General features: G+C 49.9%; 1 protein-coding gene across 3 annotated transcripts in view; it reads right to left on the reverse strand.

Moving 5' to 3' along the window:
* Window positions 1–19,528, reverse strand: part of ZBTB16 (zinc finger and BTB domain containing 16) — a 208,293-nt gene that overhangs the window by 121,716 nt on the left and 67,049 nt on the right. The window lies entirely within an intron of this gene.

The raw sequence follows: 19,528 nt of genomic DNA on the forward strand, positions 1-19,528 counted from the left end.
CTTCTGAGGACCCTTCCAAGGCCAGACTCTTGCACGGCAGCTATACCATTTTACATTCCCATCAACAATGTATGAGGTTTCCAATTTCTCAGTACATTTTTGGGCTAAATGAATAAATGAATGAAGATTCTTTCTGCTCTAAAAGCCTGCGGAGAAGGGGATACATTTCCAAGGCTCCAGCACTAAGCTCGCATCTTCATCTGCAGACATGACATGCCACACTCATGTTTAACAGAAACCCCAAAGAAGGCTATTTATATTTAGCTCATTCTAGAGAGAGAGAGAATCGAATGAAAAAATGAAGACACGGAAAATAAAACTCCAGACAGCTCAAAGTGGGTTCTACCTTCGCATATGATTTCAACCCCCACTCTCCACCACACGTCCAGACTCAATAATTTAATAACACACACGCCTTAAACAGATTTAGTTGAAAAAAATATGCCCAGGATCCCAGCTCAACTGCAGCTGACTCTGATTTGGCCAGCAAGGAGAGCAGCTTTATTTGATAGCCCTGCTTATCTAAGATGGGAAGTTTGAAAATATACTTAAAATCAACACATACAAACAAAACTATCCCAGGAAAAGGCTAGGAGAGACCCACAGAGATGAGGACACATGCAAGCCAAGAGCAAGGTTGGCCTCTCTTCCCAAAGTGTGGAAGTTGGGGGAGAAGCTTCGAGAAGGGCTCCTCAAACTTCTTTTGCTCCCCTTGTCTCTCTTTGTAAAAGAAGGCAGCCCTATGCTTGCTGCACAGACTCCTCGCAAAGAACAAACAAACCAAGGCTGGAACAGAGCAAGGCCCCTTGCAAGCTGCAGGTAATTAAAACGGCCTGTAAATGCCCCAGCAGAAAGCACTTCAAAGAGACAGTAATTCCAGCAATGGCCAGTCAAGACCGTGTGGTGTAAAAATTATGAGTTTTCCCAATGGGGAGCTTTGTGTGAAAAGGACAAGGGTTGGTGGCAAAGGGAGGGCGAGCCACACGGAGGAGGCTGACAACAGCATCCACACCGGGTGTGCGCAGGACTGTGTGTGCAAGTGTGCATCTGGGTGTCACGCACGAGGGCAAGAGAAAGGAGGGTTCTGTATGTGTACAAGAGTGCACATGTATCGACACTGAGACAGTCCAAGCACGTGGGCATGAGATAAAAGGAAAAACAAAATAAAAGCAGTAATGCATCCTCTCCCCGTGCTGGGCCTCATTTCACAGGGAGGAGTACCAGGCAGACTGCTTGCTCCGCCAGCTCCTAACCTGTAAGCCTGCCCAGCTAGGTGTGCAGGAAATGCATAATACCCAGGATGCTGGGCACAGCCAGCAGCCACCACACGGCCGGCTCTCTGGGTAGGCTCGTACTTTCCATCTCACAGACACGCACTCAGGACCGCAGACCACAAGCTATGTTATCATAAAACAGAGGATGGAGAAGAGAGATTCTTAAAAAGAGTCAATGTGGTCATGACTCTGACCACATTTGCTAAATCTTCTGCGTTACCTGCCTGGTGGCCCCGCACCCAGGGGATGCGGTGACCAGTCCGTGGCATGGAGCCAATGCACATGACAAGGGAGGTGGCAGCCTCGATGCACAGGGACCCTGGCCTCACTTTTACAGTACACGGCACAGAAAACCCACACCGACACACCTCAGTGATCACCTGGCCACTGCATCATCACCATTTTTAAAAAGCCTATCACTAGGGTATTATTTTTCCTATATTCTCCCTACAGGATCTAATAGCCACAAAGGGACATTTCTCCTCGTAGGAAAGCTAGCATCACCTCTAGGGTGCTTCCACGGTCCTTCCACTCCCAAAGCTGATAGGCATCCATGTCGCCCCATCCTCTGCCTGTGCACCTACTATGGCAGCAGCAGCACTTGGGGCTGCATGGCTCGCTTGTCTGACTCTCCTACTAGACGGAAAACGACCCGAAGACAGACACAGCCTCACTTCTCCGTCATCTCCAGCCTCACAAAGGGGCTGGATCTGTGGCTGCTCAGGACATGTTCTGGGGAGGAGTGAGTGGGCAGAAGCTTCTTGGCCAGCCCGTGGGCAATAAATAAACAGAAGAGGGATGGGGTACATACAGCATAGTGTGCAGAGCCTGGTACCCAACTCTTCTTAACCTGCATCAGGCAGTTGAGGGGTTACGTGGCCCGTGGAAGCCCCGGAGCCCATGGAAGGAAGGTGACAGCAAGCCGGTGCTCGCCGGGGTGGCAGGGAAACGGAGGCTGACGCGAGCCGGTGGCTTTATTTCCCCATAAACAAAATCGCACTCTGCCTCCCTCCTGGTCCCACTCACTAACTCCTCCCTGACATCACTGGCTTTAAGCCCACACATAAAAATGTCCTTTACTATTTTTATTTAATGAGCTTTCATTTTCCTCCCCTTCTTTGTAAATGAGAAAGGAAAGTCCACCTCCTAATGGGGATGGGGGAGAGGAAGCCAAGTGGAATCTTTTTAATATAGGCCATAACTTCACCAAAAGGCTTCTCCTGGACAACACCCCCGACGCACCCCCAACCCTCTCCCAGCCCCTGCACCCCGCCACCCTCCCCCTTCTCACCACTCAAAACAAGATGCATGGATTTTGGACATTTGATTACTTTTAAGTATATATTTTCCCCTCAAATAGACTGAATACAATGGTTAGGAAATGTGACAGAAAACTATTCTGAGCCATTTATTGCCTTAATACCCACCTTTGTCCAACAGGCAGTTTTGACAACAGTGATAAATTCCAAATTTATGTCAACAGAGCATATGTTGAACACCTCATTTCTGAGCTAAAGCGGCATGCTGCCCTATAAATCACCGTTCTGTTTGAAATGAAAGTAGATTACAGGCCTGTGTTATTGAGCAGTTAGAGCTATACTCATATAAATCAGAACTTTTAACTCTAGGCAATCCGTTGTGCAATTAACTAAAGGGTACTTTGTCATTTCAAGGCTTGTGCACAGACTTGGCAGGGCTCAGAGCTACTGGGGAAGGGGGTGGGAAGGAGAAAAAGTTTTCAGGCTGCAGGAAGGTTCTCGCTACAGCGTCCATCACACCACCACCACCCACGTCCCCTACCCCCAACCACCACTGCAACAACCTGCCAAGACTGAACACTGGCAAAGACAACCTTGTAATCCGTATCTGTCACGAAGACAACATCACACCGAGTATTTGTCACTAAGTCACCTCTGGAAACCGAAGGCTCTTCTCATTCATTCATTACGCATTTCCTGAGCACAAGCCACACGCATAACCTTGTGTTAGGTGCTAAGGGGATACGTGAGACCTGAGAGGTGATGATGTAACACAGACAACAATACTAAGATGATGTTGGTAATGAAGGAGGATTAGGAAGATGGTATCCAAGACATATTTGAGCACTTGCTATGTGCACAGTCTCATTCAATCCTCAGAACAACTCCGTTGGGCAAGGGTATTTGCATTTCTGTTCTGCCATGAGGAAACTGAGCCACGGGAAGTAATCAGCTTGTCTGAGGTTATCAAGTTGGTAGGTGGCAGAGCCTGTTACATTTCTAGTTGGCAGAGCAAACACATTAAAAACTCAAGACTCTGATACCAGCCCTCACTGTAAATTTCAGATTGACAACTGACAAGCTTTAAGATGCTGTGATTCTCTAAGCCTTGGTTTTCTCATCTGCCAAGTGGGATAACGACATCATTACCCCAGAGGACAGAAAAATGAGACTGTGCATATAAAAAGACACAACAAAGAGCTGAGGACATGTGCTAAATAAATCAGCTAGTAGAAGGCTGAAGAAGAAGATAGATCCAGTTCCTCCAGTTGGTTCATCACGTAGCTGCTGAGAAAGAGACAAAGAATCCCAAGTGGAAGATGTGGCTAGGACAGAATGCTGACAAATAATCCATGTTTCAGATGTGCCTGAAGAGGAGCAGCTTAAAAGGTGAGTGGTGTGGCTAGAGATGGCTTGAGGGCATGGTGAGACTGAGCTGGTCCTTTCAGGGGCTTTGTAAGCTCTGAAGCTCTACCAACCCATGTTAGGGACTATTAAGAATAGTCCCTAGGAACGGCCTCGGATAAGGGAGAAAGTTCCATGTGATAAGTGGCATCACATGAGCCAAGACTTGCCAAGTCATGCTGGACCAGCCTCTGGGAGTCTGGCTGGCTATCCAGAGGGGTCAGGTGAAGAAGTGGGTTGCAGAGGTCATAGCAAGGGCTGGATTGTGCAGAGTCCTAAGACAGAGGCGGACTTTGATTTGAGCACTGCAGTCGTTGACCAGCCACCAAAACCCTCCCTGAAACAAACAATGGAACTGGCTTGGAGTGGAAGGCTTGGTGTGGGCAGGAACCATGGAAGGAGAGCGACAGAAAGAAGTACCCAAATTCTGTATTGAGAAGGAGGATATTTCCAAAGATGGTAGTTAGATCAGCCTCCCAGAATAAAATGCCAACACAGCATCCCAGCTATGCGGGTATAAGATACTTTAGTCCCCTAAGAAGACACAAGAGAGAGATTAGAATAAACCACCCAACTCGAAGATACTTCAGTCCCACAAGAAGGTACAAGAAGTGAGAGATCAGAATAAACCACCTGTCTCGATGCCAGGCACCTGGCTCCATGGAGTCCATGTTACCAAGGCAGGGAACTCAGCAGATCCACTGCTTCTGTTACCCAACAGCAGTGTCCATGCAATTAAACAGACCATCATCTCCTGATGGGAATGCAGAACGAGAACGTGCAACGGAGGAGCTACTTCTCTTAGTCATCTTGGGTTGGTCACCAACTCAGTGTGGCGGGAAGCAAAAACATCCAAGTCGCTTTCCTCTCTCAGCAGCCCAGACAGGTTGAGAATCAATCAGGTATGGACACAATGAAAGATACAACCAAAGCACAGGACAACGTCTGCCTCCCTGCAGCTTGCCATCCAGTCAAGAAGACCATTCACAGAAGAATGTAAACCGGTTCTTACTCCCACGCTTAGGCGTCAGGTCCTCACTTCAACCGCCACACCCAGATTCAGCAGGAACCAAAACCTCAAGGACTCCCCTGAGGATGGACTTCCTAGAAGGCAAGAAGGATGCGTAGCAGGCAGAGAAGAGGAAAGGCATTTCAGATGAGGGCAAGCAAGCCTGAGAATCCCACGGTTCCCGAGCAAAGGGCGGCCAGCCAGAAGCCCGGCGAGGGGGAGCTGAGAGTCGTGGAGCGGCATGGGAGGCTGTAGACCAGATGCTCAAAGAGACCAAGGTGGGACTGGGGAGCAAGCTCACAGGGCACCATCGCAGGCCCCTGGCACGGGGAGGGGCACAGGGCGCGGGTGGTGCCACAGCAGAGGCCTGCCGTGCCCCAGAAGCCCTCCCACCAGGACACACGGCACTAAAGCACATCTGGCCTTGGAGACTGGCCAGGCACTTGCTCTGCGACCTCCTGCACAGCCGCCCCTTCGCAGACAAGTGGATTCCTCACAGGAGTATCAGGGTGACGGGGCCTTCTTGCCGCCCACTCTGTCTTGGTCTCTTGCCAAGGGTGCTCTGTCTTGCTCCCTAGCTGGATGCCAGAGAGACAAGCAAAGAGTGAGCAGAAACCACACCCTCCCCAAGAATCCCCTACTACAGGGCACACACAAGCAGGCACGTCCCCACAACACACTCCATCTCTCACCATCTGGCTGAGCAAACTGCTGGTCTCTGAGGAAAAAAAAAAAAAAGGTAAAAAAAGAAAGGAAACCTCTTAGAGATTATTTGTTTAATATCTGAAAAGTGAGGGAGCAGATGAAGTATGCAAGTTTCATTTAGAAAATCATTAAGGAACTATTACAGTAAAATGAGGCTTCCCGTTTCCAAATAAAGCTGAAACAATCACACTGAACACACTGGCAGAGCTGGCGGATAAAGGAGCTTGGAGAGGAGCAGGAAGGAAGGAAGGACAGTAAAAATAATAACTGGAGAGGTCAGGGAATTACAGGCCGCCCCCTTCCCCCTTCAGGAGAGAGGATCAGTTTGATCTATGAGCTGAGAGATCCACAAATCAACAGCAACAGTCTGGAGAAGGGTCTCCATGGGGTTTCAGAAGTGCGGTTCTAGGCACCCCTCTGTTTGGTGGCTGCCATTTGCATCACACGATGTTTGTCTTACAAACTCTCACAAAAGCACCTCTGCAGGAGGAAGAGGCTGGCATCAGCTTCTTTTTGAGACATAAAGCTGGCTGGGGGACAGGTGATGACTGAGACCATGGGAATATGAGTAACTAGCCCCTCTAGGAGGAAGGGAACAGGGAGGGGCAGTCCCGTTCACTCAAAGTGGACAGATATTTATGGCCCACTAAATGCAAAGCATGCTGTTAGCCACTGTGGAAAGGTTCAAAGAAATGTAATACACAGGCTACACCCTCAAGGACCTTAAAACACAGTAGGGAACATAGCATGTAAAAAGTTAACAACACAGGACAAGAACAGGGGAGAGGAGATGCAAGGCTCAACATCAGATGGAGGGTGCTCCAAGTTTCACATTTAGGCTCCAAACAACAAGGCAAAAGACAGCGCTCCTTCTCTGTCCAAGGTTGATTGCTGTCTGCAAATACCACAGCCATATCTAAACCCCCATGCATCCCTCCCTCAGCTCTTACATCCTTTCCTGGCTCCAGATTCTGTGGTCTGTCAAGCTGGGGATACCAACCCTGGCCACTCTTCAGGCCTGCAACGCTCTCAATGGGCAGCTCCCAGGGTTAGACCCTATCATGGGGTTGATAAGAGTTGCCTCCTGCTCTCCCTGCCACTTGCTTTTCTTTCCAGCTTAGGAACAGAGGACTTATAGGTGGGCCTGTCAACAGTCCCTGAGCACCCTTTCATCCTGGTCCTCGCCAAGCTCCTCTCCAGGGCCCCACAAGCCAGTCCTCACTTGCTGCCTTCTCTGTGGCTCAACCAGGAGGTCAGTGCTCACCTGAGTGGTTCCCTCTGCACCTGTCACATGCACAGCACAGGGCCTGCTGCATTCATCACCCAGACAGGGGGATGTGCTTAGAGCAGCCAGCTAGGATTTGTCCCCAACTCTGCATCATCCACCTGGGGAGGAGGGAGACTCCATTGGGGTCTCAGAAAGCCCCCTACCATCCACAGAGTCGTTCTCCAATGCTACTGCTTCATTGTCTTCTCCACGGAACCCATCTTCACTCTCTTTGCCCGAAGAGAAGGACATGGTCAACCTTAATGAAATCAACTATCCCACAGTGGGCAGGGAACTCTGGCTCCCTTCCAGGAGACATAATTTAATTCATGTGCTAATTGTCTTGCTGGAAGCCTCCAGGACTCTCACTGTGAGGAGGCTGGAAGGATTTGGAAGCGCCTGGAAATCCTTGGGTCTGGTCATATAAATACTTAACTGCGTCTGGACATCCACATCATGTCACCTCCCTATAGCCAACAAGTGTGTGGCCAAGTTCCTTCTCCAGCAAGGCTGATAGATGGAAAGGACCACAGGTAGCCTTTTCATCTTTCTTGCTTACTCTCCACTTTCTTTCTTTTCCAAGGCACTTGCATCTTGGAGAGGATGGGAGAGCTGGGGAACGGGGAAGCACTGTGAGTGGGGGAGCACTGACTTCTTTACCTGGCTATCAGCTGTGACCTTAATCATGACAATAAGGTTTAGCTTCTCTTTTGGTAGAGAGATGAAGAGAAGCAGACTTCAAATGGGAGAGAGAATGGTTGGTCTGAACAATGTGCCCCCAAAGGTCACCCCTGCATGCAGGAAATAAGAGAAGACACAGAGGCGGTTTCCATAATAGTTTAACCTTCCAAGAATCAGAGGGCTTACACAGCCTGGGAGGTCCTTGGGCCTTCTCTGTATCCAGGAATAAAGGAACTTAAGCATTACAGACAGAAAACCTAGAATATTTTTATAGACTTCCAGGAAAGAAATGTCAGAGAGAACATGGGACCGTTGTGGAGATTTGGAGGCAGGAGAACGGGACAATAAGAGACAGTACTAAACATATCATCCGGCAAAAAGAGCTAAGTCACAAACACCAGAGACAGTACTTATGACCTTCAAGGAGGCTGATGCCCTTCACTTAAACCTATGCTAGAATCTTAAAATAAAACTGAAACACCCAAGACAAAGTCATCCTCAGTAGATGTTATTCTCAGGTTCCATGATGGAGAGTAATACCTCACCAACCAAACCCTTTGGGAGGCAATATTCTATCTGATTAGTTTCATTCATCTCTTGGGGGAACCCTGAGAACCTGAGCTCTGTCTCTACCACCACAATTCACCCACTGCCCCCAGACTGGCAATATCAGAAGGCAAAAACCTTAAACCACAGCAGAGCCAGAAAAAGGAAAAGCTCTCAGATGGCCACAAACTTAAAAGGTTTTCCATGGGTCATATAAGCTCTCCAAGCCTCAGTTTCCCCCCTCTGTAAAAGGAGGATGCTCCCCCTCCCCCAACTCTGACAGCCTCTGGAAAGATCTGTGGTTGATGAGCTCATGAGACCCTCTCACCTTTGGGGGCAGGACCTCATTTCCACAGCTGCTCCTAGATAGCACCTTACCCTCCAAATGGCAGTCAATAACCTTCACAAAATGCCAAGACTTTAAAACAAATGCTATTTTTAGCCCTTCCTGGGAGAACCTACTTATTTTTTTAAAAACTTCAGGTTGTTCACACAAGGAAGATAAGTTCAAAAGAGAACCTGAGTGAAGGAAGGTGGAGTAAGGCATTGGAACCCCAGGCACCACGCTGGCCAGGGTCCAAGCCTATCCCTCAAGGCAGAAAAATGTCAACCTAATTTCATGCAACCCTCTTCCCATCTTTAGCCAGCGCCCCACCTCAAGAATCTGTACCCAGTCAGTGAGTATAGACCCGGGGAGAGAGGAGACATCCCACAGAAGGAAGGGAGGTACAGACAAGGGTGGGCTTGTTTTGCTTTGAGAATCTGGGTGGGATAAGGGTCAGTCCTGTCTGGTTCCCCAGAAAGAGATGAAAAAAATCACTTGTGTTGCAGGAACTCCCGAGAACAGTAAAGAGCACTGTTTCCTCTCCCCAGCCATTCACATTCCCTCCACCTGGCTGCATTAGTTTCTTTTTGCTGCTATAACAAGTTACCACCACGTTAGCAGCTTAAAATAAAGCAAACGTATAATCTCGCAGTTCTACAGGCAGGGAGTTCAGAGTGGGTCCCCCTGGGCTAAAATCACGGTGTGGGCCGGCCAGTGTTCCTCCTGGAGAGTCTAGGGGAGAGTCTGCTCCCTCACCTTTCTCAGCTCCAGGGGCAGCTCTCACTCCCTGGCCTGTGGCCCTTTCCTCCATCCTCAAGGCCAGCAACTCCAGGCTGTCTCTCCCAGGCTGCCATCTCTCTGGCTCTCTGCTTCCGTCCCCGTATCTCCTTTTCTGACTCTGACATGGACTCTTCTGCCTCTCTTTCTGACATCTTAAGGCCTTTGTGATTACACTGATTATCTTGGACCCACTTGGATAATCCGAGATACCTCTCCATCTCAAAGTCAGCTGATTAGCTGTCTCAGTTCCCCACTGCCAGTAACATCTTCACAGTTCCCAGGGAGGACACAGACATCTCGGAGGGCGGGAGGCACCATCCTGCCTGCCACATTCATTAACCATACAACTTCAGGAGTGAGTTTTTGTTTGACACCATGATCTTCTGCTGGTGTCCACACTTGCCATCACACCAGCCCATAAGGCTTTGCTAAGGAGGAGGAGGAGTGTCTCATATCACCTTATCGATACCCCCAGACAACACCTGGTGAATTTCTGGGGCACTAACAGGATCCACAGGCTACATCCACCTCTGTGTACACACGTGTGCATGTACGTGTGTGTGTGTGTGTGTGTGTAGTGTGTGGCCTTAACCCCTGAGAGAAGGGATTATAGCATATACATCTTTGAATCTTCCACAGTATCCAGCACATCTCTAGATACAGAAAAAGACACTCAATACTGGTCCTTATCTGATCCCTGGACCAATGATCCCATGAGTAATGTGGATTACTCAAATCCCAGAATCAGGGAACTTCTAAATCTTAAGCTTTAGAATTAACCTGAAAGGTATTCATTTAAAAACACAAGGCAGTGTTTATTATAAAACAAATACTTAATAAAAGTTTTCCCTCTTAATTCTCTCTCTGGTTACATTTCTTTTATCCATCACCATTGTTTACTTCCCAGATGGGGGAAGTGTTAGCAGCTCAGTCGTGTCTGACTCTTGGCAACCCCATGGACTGTAGCCCGCCAGGGTCCTCTGTCCATGGGATTCTCCAGGAAAGAATACTGGAGTGAGTTGCCATTCCCTTCTCCAGGGGATGTTTCCGACTCAGGGATCGAACTTAGGTATCTTGCACTGCGGGCAGGTTCTTTACCATTTGAGAGCCAGGGGAGAGCTAATCAAAATATGAGTAAAGACCAATAATGATGCTTTAAGAACATTTGAGGATTTCAGTTCTTCTGGCCTTGCCTATATCCATCCCACCCAACAACCTGGTGAGCTGTAAATGCTGACATGTTAAATACCTTCGCCGTGCGGCCAATCCCAGGTAGAAAATGCTGCGCTCAGTGTCTCTGGAGGGCCATCAGCTGGCCCCATTCCCATCTGTTAAAAATAAAAAATAATCCTTTCCTCATCTTCATAACTGAAGACACAGCTGAGCTTGTGAGTCTAGAAGCCCAGAAGCCCTCTACACTTTGCCCGCCCTGTGCCACCGCAGAGTGAAGATGGAAAAAGAGGAAAGATGAGGGGGAAAGGAGGACAGAGGAAGACCCAACGCAAAACTGTAGTGAGGAAATACAGCTCTGTTTGGTGGTAATGCAACCAGAGCTGGGAGAACAAATCAAAGCCACTGGAGGTTTGCAAATCACTCTCTCCCTGGACCTCCTTTGGCACCAAGACCAAACACCAGGCACAGAGCAGAAGGCAGATTCAGTGAAATGCCATCGTCCCTGAGCCCTGCTGACGACACGTGGGGTCCACGTGCAGACTACGGGAAGCGACTTTCACAGATCCACCCTAGCCAAGGGAAAGCTGTCCTGAGCCCGTGGTGGGGCCCAGCCAGGCCTGCTCCTGTGTCTCAGAAGCTGCATACAACCCCACCATGCTCTCCACACCAGGGCTCTCTGGGCACTGGAAAAAAGACCCAGGCTGCCCTCCCGACACCCCTGGGAGACCTAAGTACTGTGCCAGCTTGTGGGGGCCTCCAGGGAGACTTCCATGGGCCAACCACCCCGGGCACCATAGCAACAGGGCCAGAAACCTGGCCTGCGATGCTGCTGCAGCCATGGCACGTGTACGAGGACCACCAGGCCAGTCCAGCTGAACACCTGTGCCAGACGGGCAATTTCCATGGACGCCGACCTGCCAGGAGTCTCCTTCTTAGAGGCTTGGACCTAACAAGCCAGGGCCAAGACCGCCCGGGCCCCATTGTCCAGCCTTACACTTGGGGTCACTGAAGGGACCTCAGTAAGAGGGCCTGGGAGGAAAATACCATCAACCCTATGGCTCCTCACAGTAAGACCTTCAGCCCCAGGCTCAGGCCTTGAAAGGCAAGAGCTCCTGGGGCTCTGTGCTGGACCTCAAACTCATGATTGCACTTTGAAATCCAAGATGAAAGCAGCCTTTGGAAAGACTGGGCCACATCCTCTGGTGGGTGCTCAGCAAAGGCAGCATGGCAGGAAATAGAGATGGAGGCCTTCAAATGGAGAGCCCAGAGGGCACCCTGCCAGCACACCTCCCCAGGGGCTGACCAGAGCGACCCAGTGCCAGGAGGGGTGGGGCGGAGCTGGTGAGCGGCCAACTCCTCCTGTTCAGGGCATTAATTAGGATCGGAAAGTGTACCCCACACATCGTGTAAATGGACCCATTCACCAAGAGAGCACGAACACCTCGGCAAGGCAGGGCAGCGATGGGCTTTGTGAAAAAAGGAGACGAGAGATGGACAGGCAATGCTTTTGATTTTGGAGAGATCTGGAAGGTTACCAGCCCTGTGCGTAGCTGCACTATAAAAAGAGTCAGACACTAAGTATTTCCTTTCCCATAAAATATTCATTGCCGCATGGAAGAGCCAAGAAGCCGAAACCTCAAGCATGTCTAACTTTGTGCTGCAGTAATAGCAGAGTTTTATAGGAACCTTCTGATTGTATTTATACCAGGCTATAAATACAGTTCCATCTGAGAGACAGGAGAGGAGACACAGCTAGCCCCCCACAGAGGATACAATGGAATGAGAAAGACCCCAGGTACACCCACGATTCCAATGAGCATCTCAGCTAGACTATGTCAGATGGAGAGATCCGTGGTACCCATCCTCCTTAAAGAAGTATGTGCAGAGAAGCCTGGAATCCTCTCCCAAAAAATGCTTGGGATGTACTGAAAACCTGGGTTAAAAATGGCACTGCTCTTGCTTAACAACGGAACAATGTCCCAAATGCCTGATGTTTACTCAGCTCCTTGCAATTTACAGAGTGCTTTCCCATCCCTTGATCCCTCCCAACAAGCCTACACAGAGCAGTATGGGTCTCTATGAGCCTCAGGAAGGTTAAGCAACTTGTCCAAGGTCACACAGCTAGAAGGTAGCAAACCCTGATGAGATGCTGGGCACCTAGCTCCACCTCCAGCCCTCTTTCCTGCAGTCACCCCTTCTGATGGACACTGGAAGGCAAATCTCTAAAAATTCCACTTGATGACCCCATGCTTCCGCTGCACGACTTCACCCCCTGTGTCTTACAGGGACAACTTTTTCCTTTCTAGTTTATATGAAATAATGAACCCCTGCCAGAGATTGCCATGGATTGGTAAATTGCACATTAAACCAAGCGATGAACATCTTTTCTTCAACTACTCATATGCATTCACCAGACACACAACACACAGACTTCATTTAACTAGATTCTTACAGCATTCCAGACATAAAGGGTGTAGCTTAATAAAATGACATGTAACAATTTCAGAACATTTGACATCGAAGTTTGAGTTGAGCTTAAGTTCACAGTAAATAAATTTATTCTAATAAGACAGGCCCCAGTCTTCCTGACTCCCCCAAACCAGTTGGATTTTGCTCAAAAGACTTTTTAGCGTATGAATCCATTGACTTCCAGGGATGTCCTCAGAGAGTCAAAAATGCAGAGTATGCAAAATCCCCATCATTCGCCCTTGGGTACACCCACCAAACCCAGACCAGACAGACACTGCCAAAGACTCGCTCGGGGCCATTCAAAACCAATGAACATGTCTGCCTACTCTAGAAGCACTTTAATGTGTTCCAAGGCCAGATCATCCGTGACCTGCAATGAGTATAATAAATTCTGCCTCAACAGAAAGTTCTGGAAAGTCTCTGAGAATTTAGTTCAGGTTGTAAAGACAAAGAGAAAGGGGTAAACTATGGCCTCCTCTGGGATTATTTATTCTGCTTAGTTCAATCTAAAGCTAGTGTGGCCCTAATGGTTTTTAATGGTCCTAAATGATTCAATGAATCTGGGCATTCACTGGCGGGCCATCTGGGCACAGGCCTGCCTATCTGCAAACTGGCAGGCTTCCCTATTTGTTCTGCAGAACAATAAATGTCAATGAATTAGAGGCTTCAATAATTCAGTACATTTCCAGCACCTGATTCTTCGGAAAAACCAGACCCATGAAAACAAAATATTTTGTGTGCAAGAAGTTAGTAAGACTTTTTGGACAAAAGTGTTTAAAGATGTATCTTAAATTGGCACCTCTCAATCTCAGCATTATGGACATGTTAGACCAAATAATTACTTGTATTTATGGAGTAGGGGTGAGGAGGAAGACTGCCCTGATGGTTGTAGGGAGCTCAGAAGTGGCCTTGATCTCTACCCACTTACATACCAGTAACAGCCTCCCTCAGTTGCGAGAACCAAAAATGTCTCCATACATTGCCTGGTGTGCCCTGGAAGATTAAATTGTCCCTGGGTAGGAACCACCTTCTTGGAGTACATGTTAATTCAAACCAGATCTACACCTTCCATATGACATGTACAATCATAGGTAATAACCAAAGGCTAGCTCTCATATGCTGTCAAAGGATTTAAATATCTCACTACACAGTACTTACAAAAGAAAATGTACTACACTTCAGTTTTGCAAGGCATTTCAGCAGAGCTTATAACCAAAAGGATTTTCTAGTTAAGCCTCAGTTAGCCAAAAAATGTAATGAATTACCATAGCTTCATCCTCTCTGTTTTATTACATGAGTATACACATGCATGCACAGTATCACCTTAAGCTATGCTTATTTAACCTCATAAAAGGATTCAACCACCAGCTCACTTCTAGGATCGAATAGAGGGGCTGAACGCATCTATTTTATTTAGGAGCGAGAATTGGGAAGGCAATTGCAGAGAAGAGAAAATGAAGTTTTGATCACCTCACTGGATACTGTCCTTTCGGGTGTCCAGAGCTCACTAATAAAAGCCACTGCAAGCCTGGAGACTGTTGTCTATCTGAGTTCACACTCAGCCCCAACACAAGGCTCACACAGCTCTTCATATGCATATACGTGAAAGCACACGCCCATGCACTGATGCTGATACATATGAATCACACCTGGTCAAGCACAACCTCATGGCTCCTTTGGGCCACAGCATCAGTCCTGGATTCAAAAGGGCCACATCTCAACTAACCTGACAAATGAAAACGGAAGTGGCCGGGGGGGCGAGTATAAAGATCACATACGAATCCATCGGCCCATCCAAGACCTTCCATCCTGCTGGGCCTCCAACAGGGCTGGACAGTTACTCAGCTCTCTTCAGTGACAAACCAGCTGGGGACATCCAGATGCTTGCTCACCCCAAAGGTCCAGACAGTCACTAAGACAGCACGGTTCTCTCTGGGATCTGGCCACGCCCTGGTGACATTTACTTTTTCCCCCCTGACAAAGAGGGTGAGCTGACAAAGCCAAGAGGCTCTCTCCCAAGCTAACAAGCAGAAACTTTTCGAAAGTGAGAGAAAAACAAAGCCTGCCCTTTCTGCGGCATCCTGCCTCTCTCCAGGACTACCGTTAAGAGACATGATTTCCACACACACCTTGCTCGTCTGAGGAAATCAATATGAAAATCAATTCATCCACTGATATATTTTATCAAGATACATGTGGCGATGCCACATTTCATTTACAGTGCAGCCCTCGGGAAGGCCAAGGTCACTGGCTAGAAAGCCGGCTGCAGGAGGGGGGCGGCCCCACACTCCGCGCCGGCTGCAAATAGAAAAGTGAATGAAATAGGAACACAGATAGAACAGGGAGCCTGGGGATGCAACAATTACTGTATGGAGGAGGCGCAGAGCCGGGGCCAGCTTGTTTAAATGTGAAATAGTTGGGAGATTTAGAATTCTGAGTAATTTTTCTTCTGACCGTGGCAAACGCAAATGATTTTCATGGGCGTGCCAGTCGGTAGAATATAAAATATTTGTGAGCAGGAAATGAAGAGGGAGGAAGAAAAAGCAGGTGGGAGGGTAGGGGGGGGAGGTTGGGCGAGGGAGACCAGACAGAATCTGGCCAAGAGGGCCAAGACAAAGAATGAAAGGGAGCAGGCAGGAGGGCCATGGGACACGTGCTGGGCACGAGCGAATGGCAGGAAGCGAACAGGAATTTCAATAAGCCTCAGGGAGGAAAATTATGATATCTGCATGGCTGCAAAGGGACATATTTTTAGTAAATTTGAAAGTGATTTGCCTCACACGGCACCGTCCCACTCGGAGGGCTCTCTCCGCCGGCTCCGGTAGCTGCGCCCTGGATCAAATGTACTCGGTAATTGCAGAGTCACTGCTTCCCTCTTACCTCTAAACAGAGCAGATTAAAATAGCATGAACAGCTATAATAACAGGTTTGGGATTCAGCTTTTTACAGCCAGAAAAATGCTTATGGAAATAAGGATTTTGCTGACTCTCTTCAAAGTGAAGTAAAGAAGAGAGACGTGAGCGGTCCCGGAGCCGCAGAGTGAACGGTACAGACGGACCCGGTCCAAATGGGTTTGGGGGTGCAGCGCACCACCTCCCGAGCAGACCCCAGGCTCAAAGTCAAGGCTGCAGGACAGATTCTCGGCACCAGTATAGGGCAAATGGCACATCAAGGGCAGACGGCAGGTGCGTGCCCATTCCTGGGGAAGGCAAACTGCACTAACTCAGGCGTCTTCTAAAGCAGCCCAAGGTTCCACCGGCCAGAACCCCAAACCAGATGCTGGTTATTCTTGAAGAACTGAGCTTCATGTTACAAGCTCATGAGTGTCTCGGGAACACACCCAGGGCCCCAACTGCTGCTAACCCGCACTGAAGGCTGAGTGTGGGCCAGGCGCTAAGAAGGGTTTCATGGCTTCACCTCACCAAACCCTCATAACATCACATATCCTAGGAACTAGCTGCTGTACCTTCCTCCCTTTTTATAGGTGAGAAAACTAAGGGTCAGGAGTTTGACTAATCTGCCCGAGACTCCACAGCTAAACGCACTGGAGCCGAGATTCAAAGCCAGGACTGTCTGAGTCCAGAGGCTGGCATCTTCATCCCTCCCACTGTGACCTTGAGGATGGCGTCCCCCTTTCCCAGAACCAGGGCTCAGTCACCATTCACGTGGCCTCTGCAGAAGCAGCTGGGGGTCTGGGCATCCAGCTTGCCTGCTGATAAGCACAAGCTAAGCTGCAGACTGCCCAGCCTCGGCCTGGGAGGGACCACCCTCCCCGAGCCCCAAACAGATGTTTCTGGGTGTTCCTGCTGGCATAGGGCAAGCTGATACCACAGCTCGCAGGAGCACCATGCCGCCAAATCACTAACATCTCGGGATCCTCCAGCCTTCCTAAGAAAGGGATGCGGCTCTAGAAGTGTCTCACTCCTTGCTGCAGCCATGGACACTGAGCTAAAAAAGCAAGAGGCCAGATGGGGTGGGAACAGGGGACAGGAAATTAAGCTCCCAGAAGGGGAAAGAAACTGTCCAAAGTCCTAGGAGAACTACGCAAGAAAGGCTTAGACCCAGGCAGGAATGAGTCCTGGTCCTGCACCCTTGCAGTCGGATCTTTATGAACTTGCCTCACATCACTAGTGACAGTCGAAAGGCAAGGGATGAAGGGAGGACCCTCAGCATCTAGTCTCCAGGCCTTAGACAGGTGACAGCACAGATTCTGCAACTCTAAGACACGTGCTCAGCTGCCTCGTCCAGGGCTCAAGATTCATCACATAACCCTTCCCCAACTCCATTTCAGGACTGCCCCGGGGGGCGCCGTGACACCCGATGAGAGAGTCAGACTTCTGTGTGTCCAAGGGGTGGCCATGTGGGTGGCAGCTCCAGACTTCTGCAGGGATGGAGCAGGCCCCTCCCTGAGCCCTCCTGGCTCCCCAGCAACCCCAAAGAACCCCATTCTGAGATCCCCCTTTCCAACCCTTCCTTCCCCTAATCCCTGACATGAGTCCGACTGAAGAACCCTCACTCAGGCACTGAGTCACGCACATACCTGTCTGTCTGTCTGTGATGACAGGGGCGGGGTGCAGGGGCTTCAGACCACTCCCACGGTTCTCTAACTCCAGTCCATGGGGAACTTACTGAATACAGATTTCTACTCCCACTCCAGGGTTCTGATTCCAGGCCATCCCTGTGGGCCAAAAGGCTTTAACACCTGCCCCGTGGGCTTCCAGTACAGGTGGGTCAACGGGTCACCCTGAGAACCCCATGATCTACGGGCTGCAGTGGAGGAGAAGGACCACCTCGGGCAGGTATGCTCATGAGAGGAGCTGCACCAGGAGAACGCATCAATATCCCCTCATCCCGGGAAGGCCCTGACCTGGGAAGATGCTGCTGTCACCAGGGTGTGTGACTGCCAGGTGGGGGGTTGCAGGGAAGCAGGCAGGGAACCAAACGCAGTGCAACCCAGAGCCAGGAGCCCAGGTGGGGTCCAAGAGCCAGCACTCCCCACCTCTGTCCTCCCAGAAGAAGAGAGACAAGGTCTTGGCCTTTGGGATGCTTACGACCCACTAGGGGAGATGAAGCTGTCATACCCAGAACCATGGAGGATGCCACAGCTGGTGGTAAAGTGAGTGAGTGTGGTTTTGTGGAGCCAGGACTCTGCTGGTGACTGGAAGGTGGAGAGACTATGGCAGCCTCTCACAGGCACAGGCGCTGATGGGCCAGGAGTGGCTTCCCTGTTGCCACTGAGGACACTCAGAGGGCCTGCTCCCGTCTGTGAACATCTCTGGGGCGTGAGCTCTCAGACCCTCCCTCACAAGGCAGGAGCGCCTGCCCGCTGCCCCAGCTCTCATTCCCATGCTAACTGCAGTCCAGGGGCACAACCCCACTTTTTTTTTTGTTTTTTTGGCTGAACATGTGGGATCTAGTTCCCTGACCAGGGATCAAACCTGGGCTCCCTGCATTGGGAGCACAGAGTCTTAGACACTGGACCACCAGGGAAGTCCTCCAACCCCACTCTTGACGAAGACAAAGCCAGCACCACTCTCAGCAATAACACTGAGCTCTCTGAATCAGACAGGAAGGGCCTCACTTCCTGCTCTGTGAGCAGGTTTCTGGGACCATCCACACAGGACCCAGCTGAGTTGGCCGGCTCTCATCCTGAGAAGGCCTTGACCCTGCAAAGACCTATGTTGACACCCACGGCCACCACCCCAGTAACCTGACCTGTCCCCGTGGGGAGGAGTGAGGCCAGGGGGACAGCTGCCAGGAAAACTCCGCGTGGATATCGGACCAGGGAGGCTGGAGTCACGAGGTTGCTGGTTTGTGGCCCCTTCTAGGGATTTCGGGGCAGAACAGTGGATTCACCTCGTTTTAAGAGCAGCTGAGACAGAGCTACCATTAGATGAAGACACCATCCACACCTGGGCAGAAGGGAGGGATTCCTCGAGACCTCACAGAAGCAACAGTTCGGAGCCAGAGAGATCCTCGGAAGGGCATAAGCTCGGGGTGCATCCTGTGCAAGCTTTCCACCTCACTGTGAGGACACGGGGAGCAAGGGCAGGGGCAGGACGGTGCACTGTGGTCCAATCCTTTCACCCAAAGGACGGGTGTTTGTGCGAACCCGGGTCCAGCCCAAAGGCAACAGCAAAACCTCTCTCCATGAAAAGGGATACCCCGTTCATTTTGTTCTTCTCTTGCATCTTCATGAGAAACAAATGCATATGTGGAGTGAACTTCCTTGATCTCAGGTTTGGCCCTGAAAGACCTCATTTAGCTGTCTGAAGCCCAAACGGTTCAAAGCAAGGAGCCGCTTCAGCAACATGCACCCTGCACCCTTCCCATCACCCAAAACCAGAACGGGGAGGGGAGGACCAAGGAAGGCGGGGTTTTTCACCTCCTACTTCCCTACCATCTCCTTCCTGCAAAGCAAATGGATCCACTTTCTGCAGTCTTGACTAAAAACAAGGTCCTGGGAGGAACGACAAAAATGAAAACATGGGTGACATCATGGGGGAATGGTGGGAATCCTGGCGGTGCCATCTGACAGCTATGCGACCTTGGGGGCATTGCTCAACGACTTTGGGCCATGGCTTCCTCACGTCCAAAAACAGTAATCCCACCTACCTCCAGCTGCCAAAAGCATGA

Source organism: Bubalus bubalis, chromosome 16 (assembly GCF_019923935.1).
Source record: "Bubalus bubalis isolate 160015118507 breed Murrah chromosome 16, NDDB_SH_1, whole genome shotgun sequence".
NCBI classification, from domain to species: domain Eukaryota; kingdom Metazoa; phylum Chordata; class Mammalia; order Artiodactyla; family Bovidae; genus Bubalus; species Bubalus bubalis.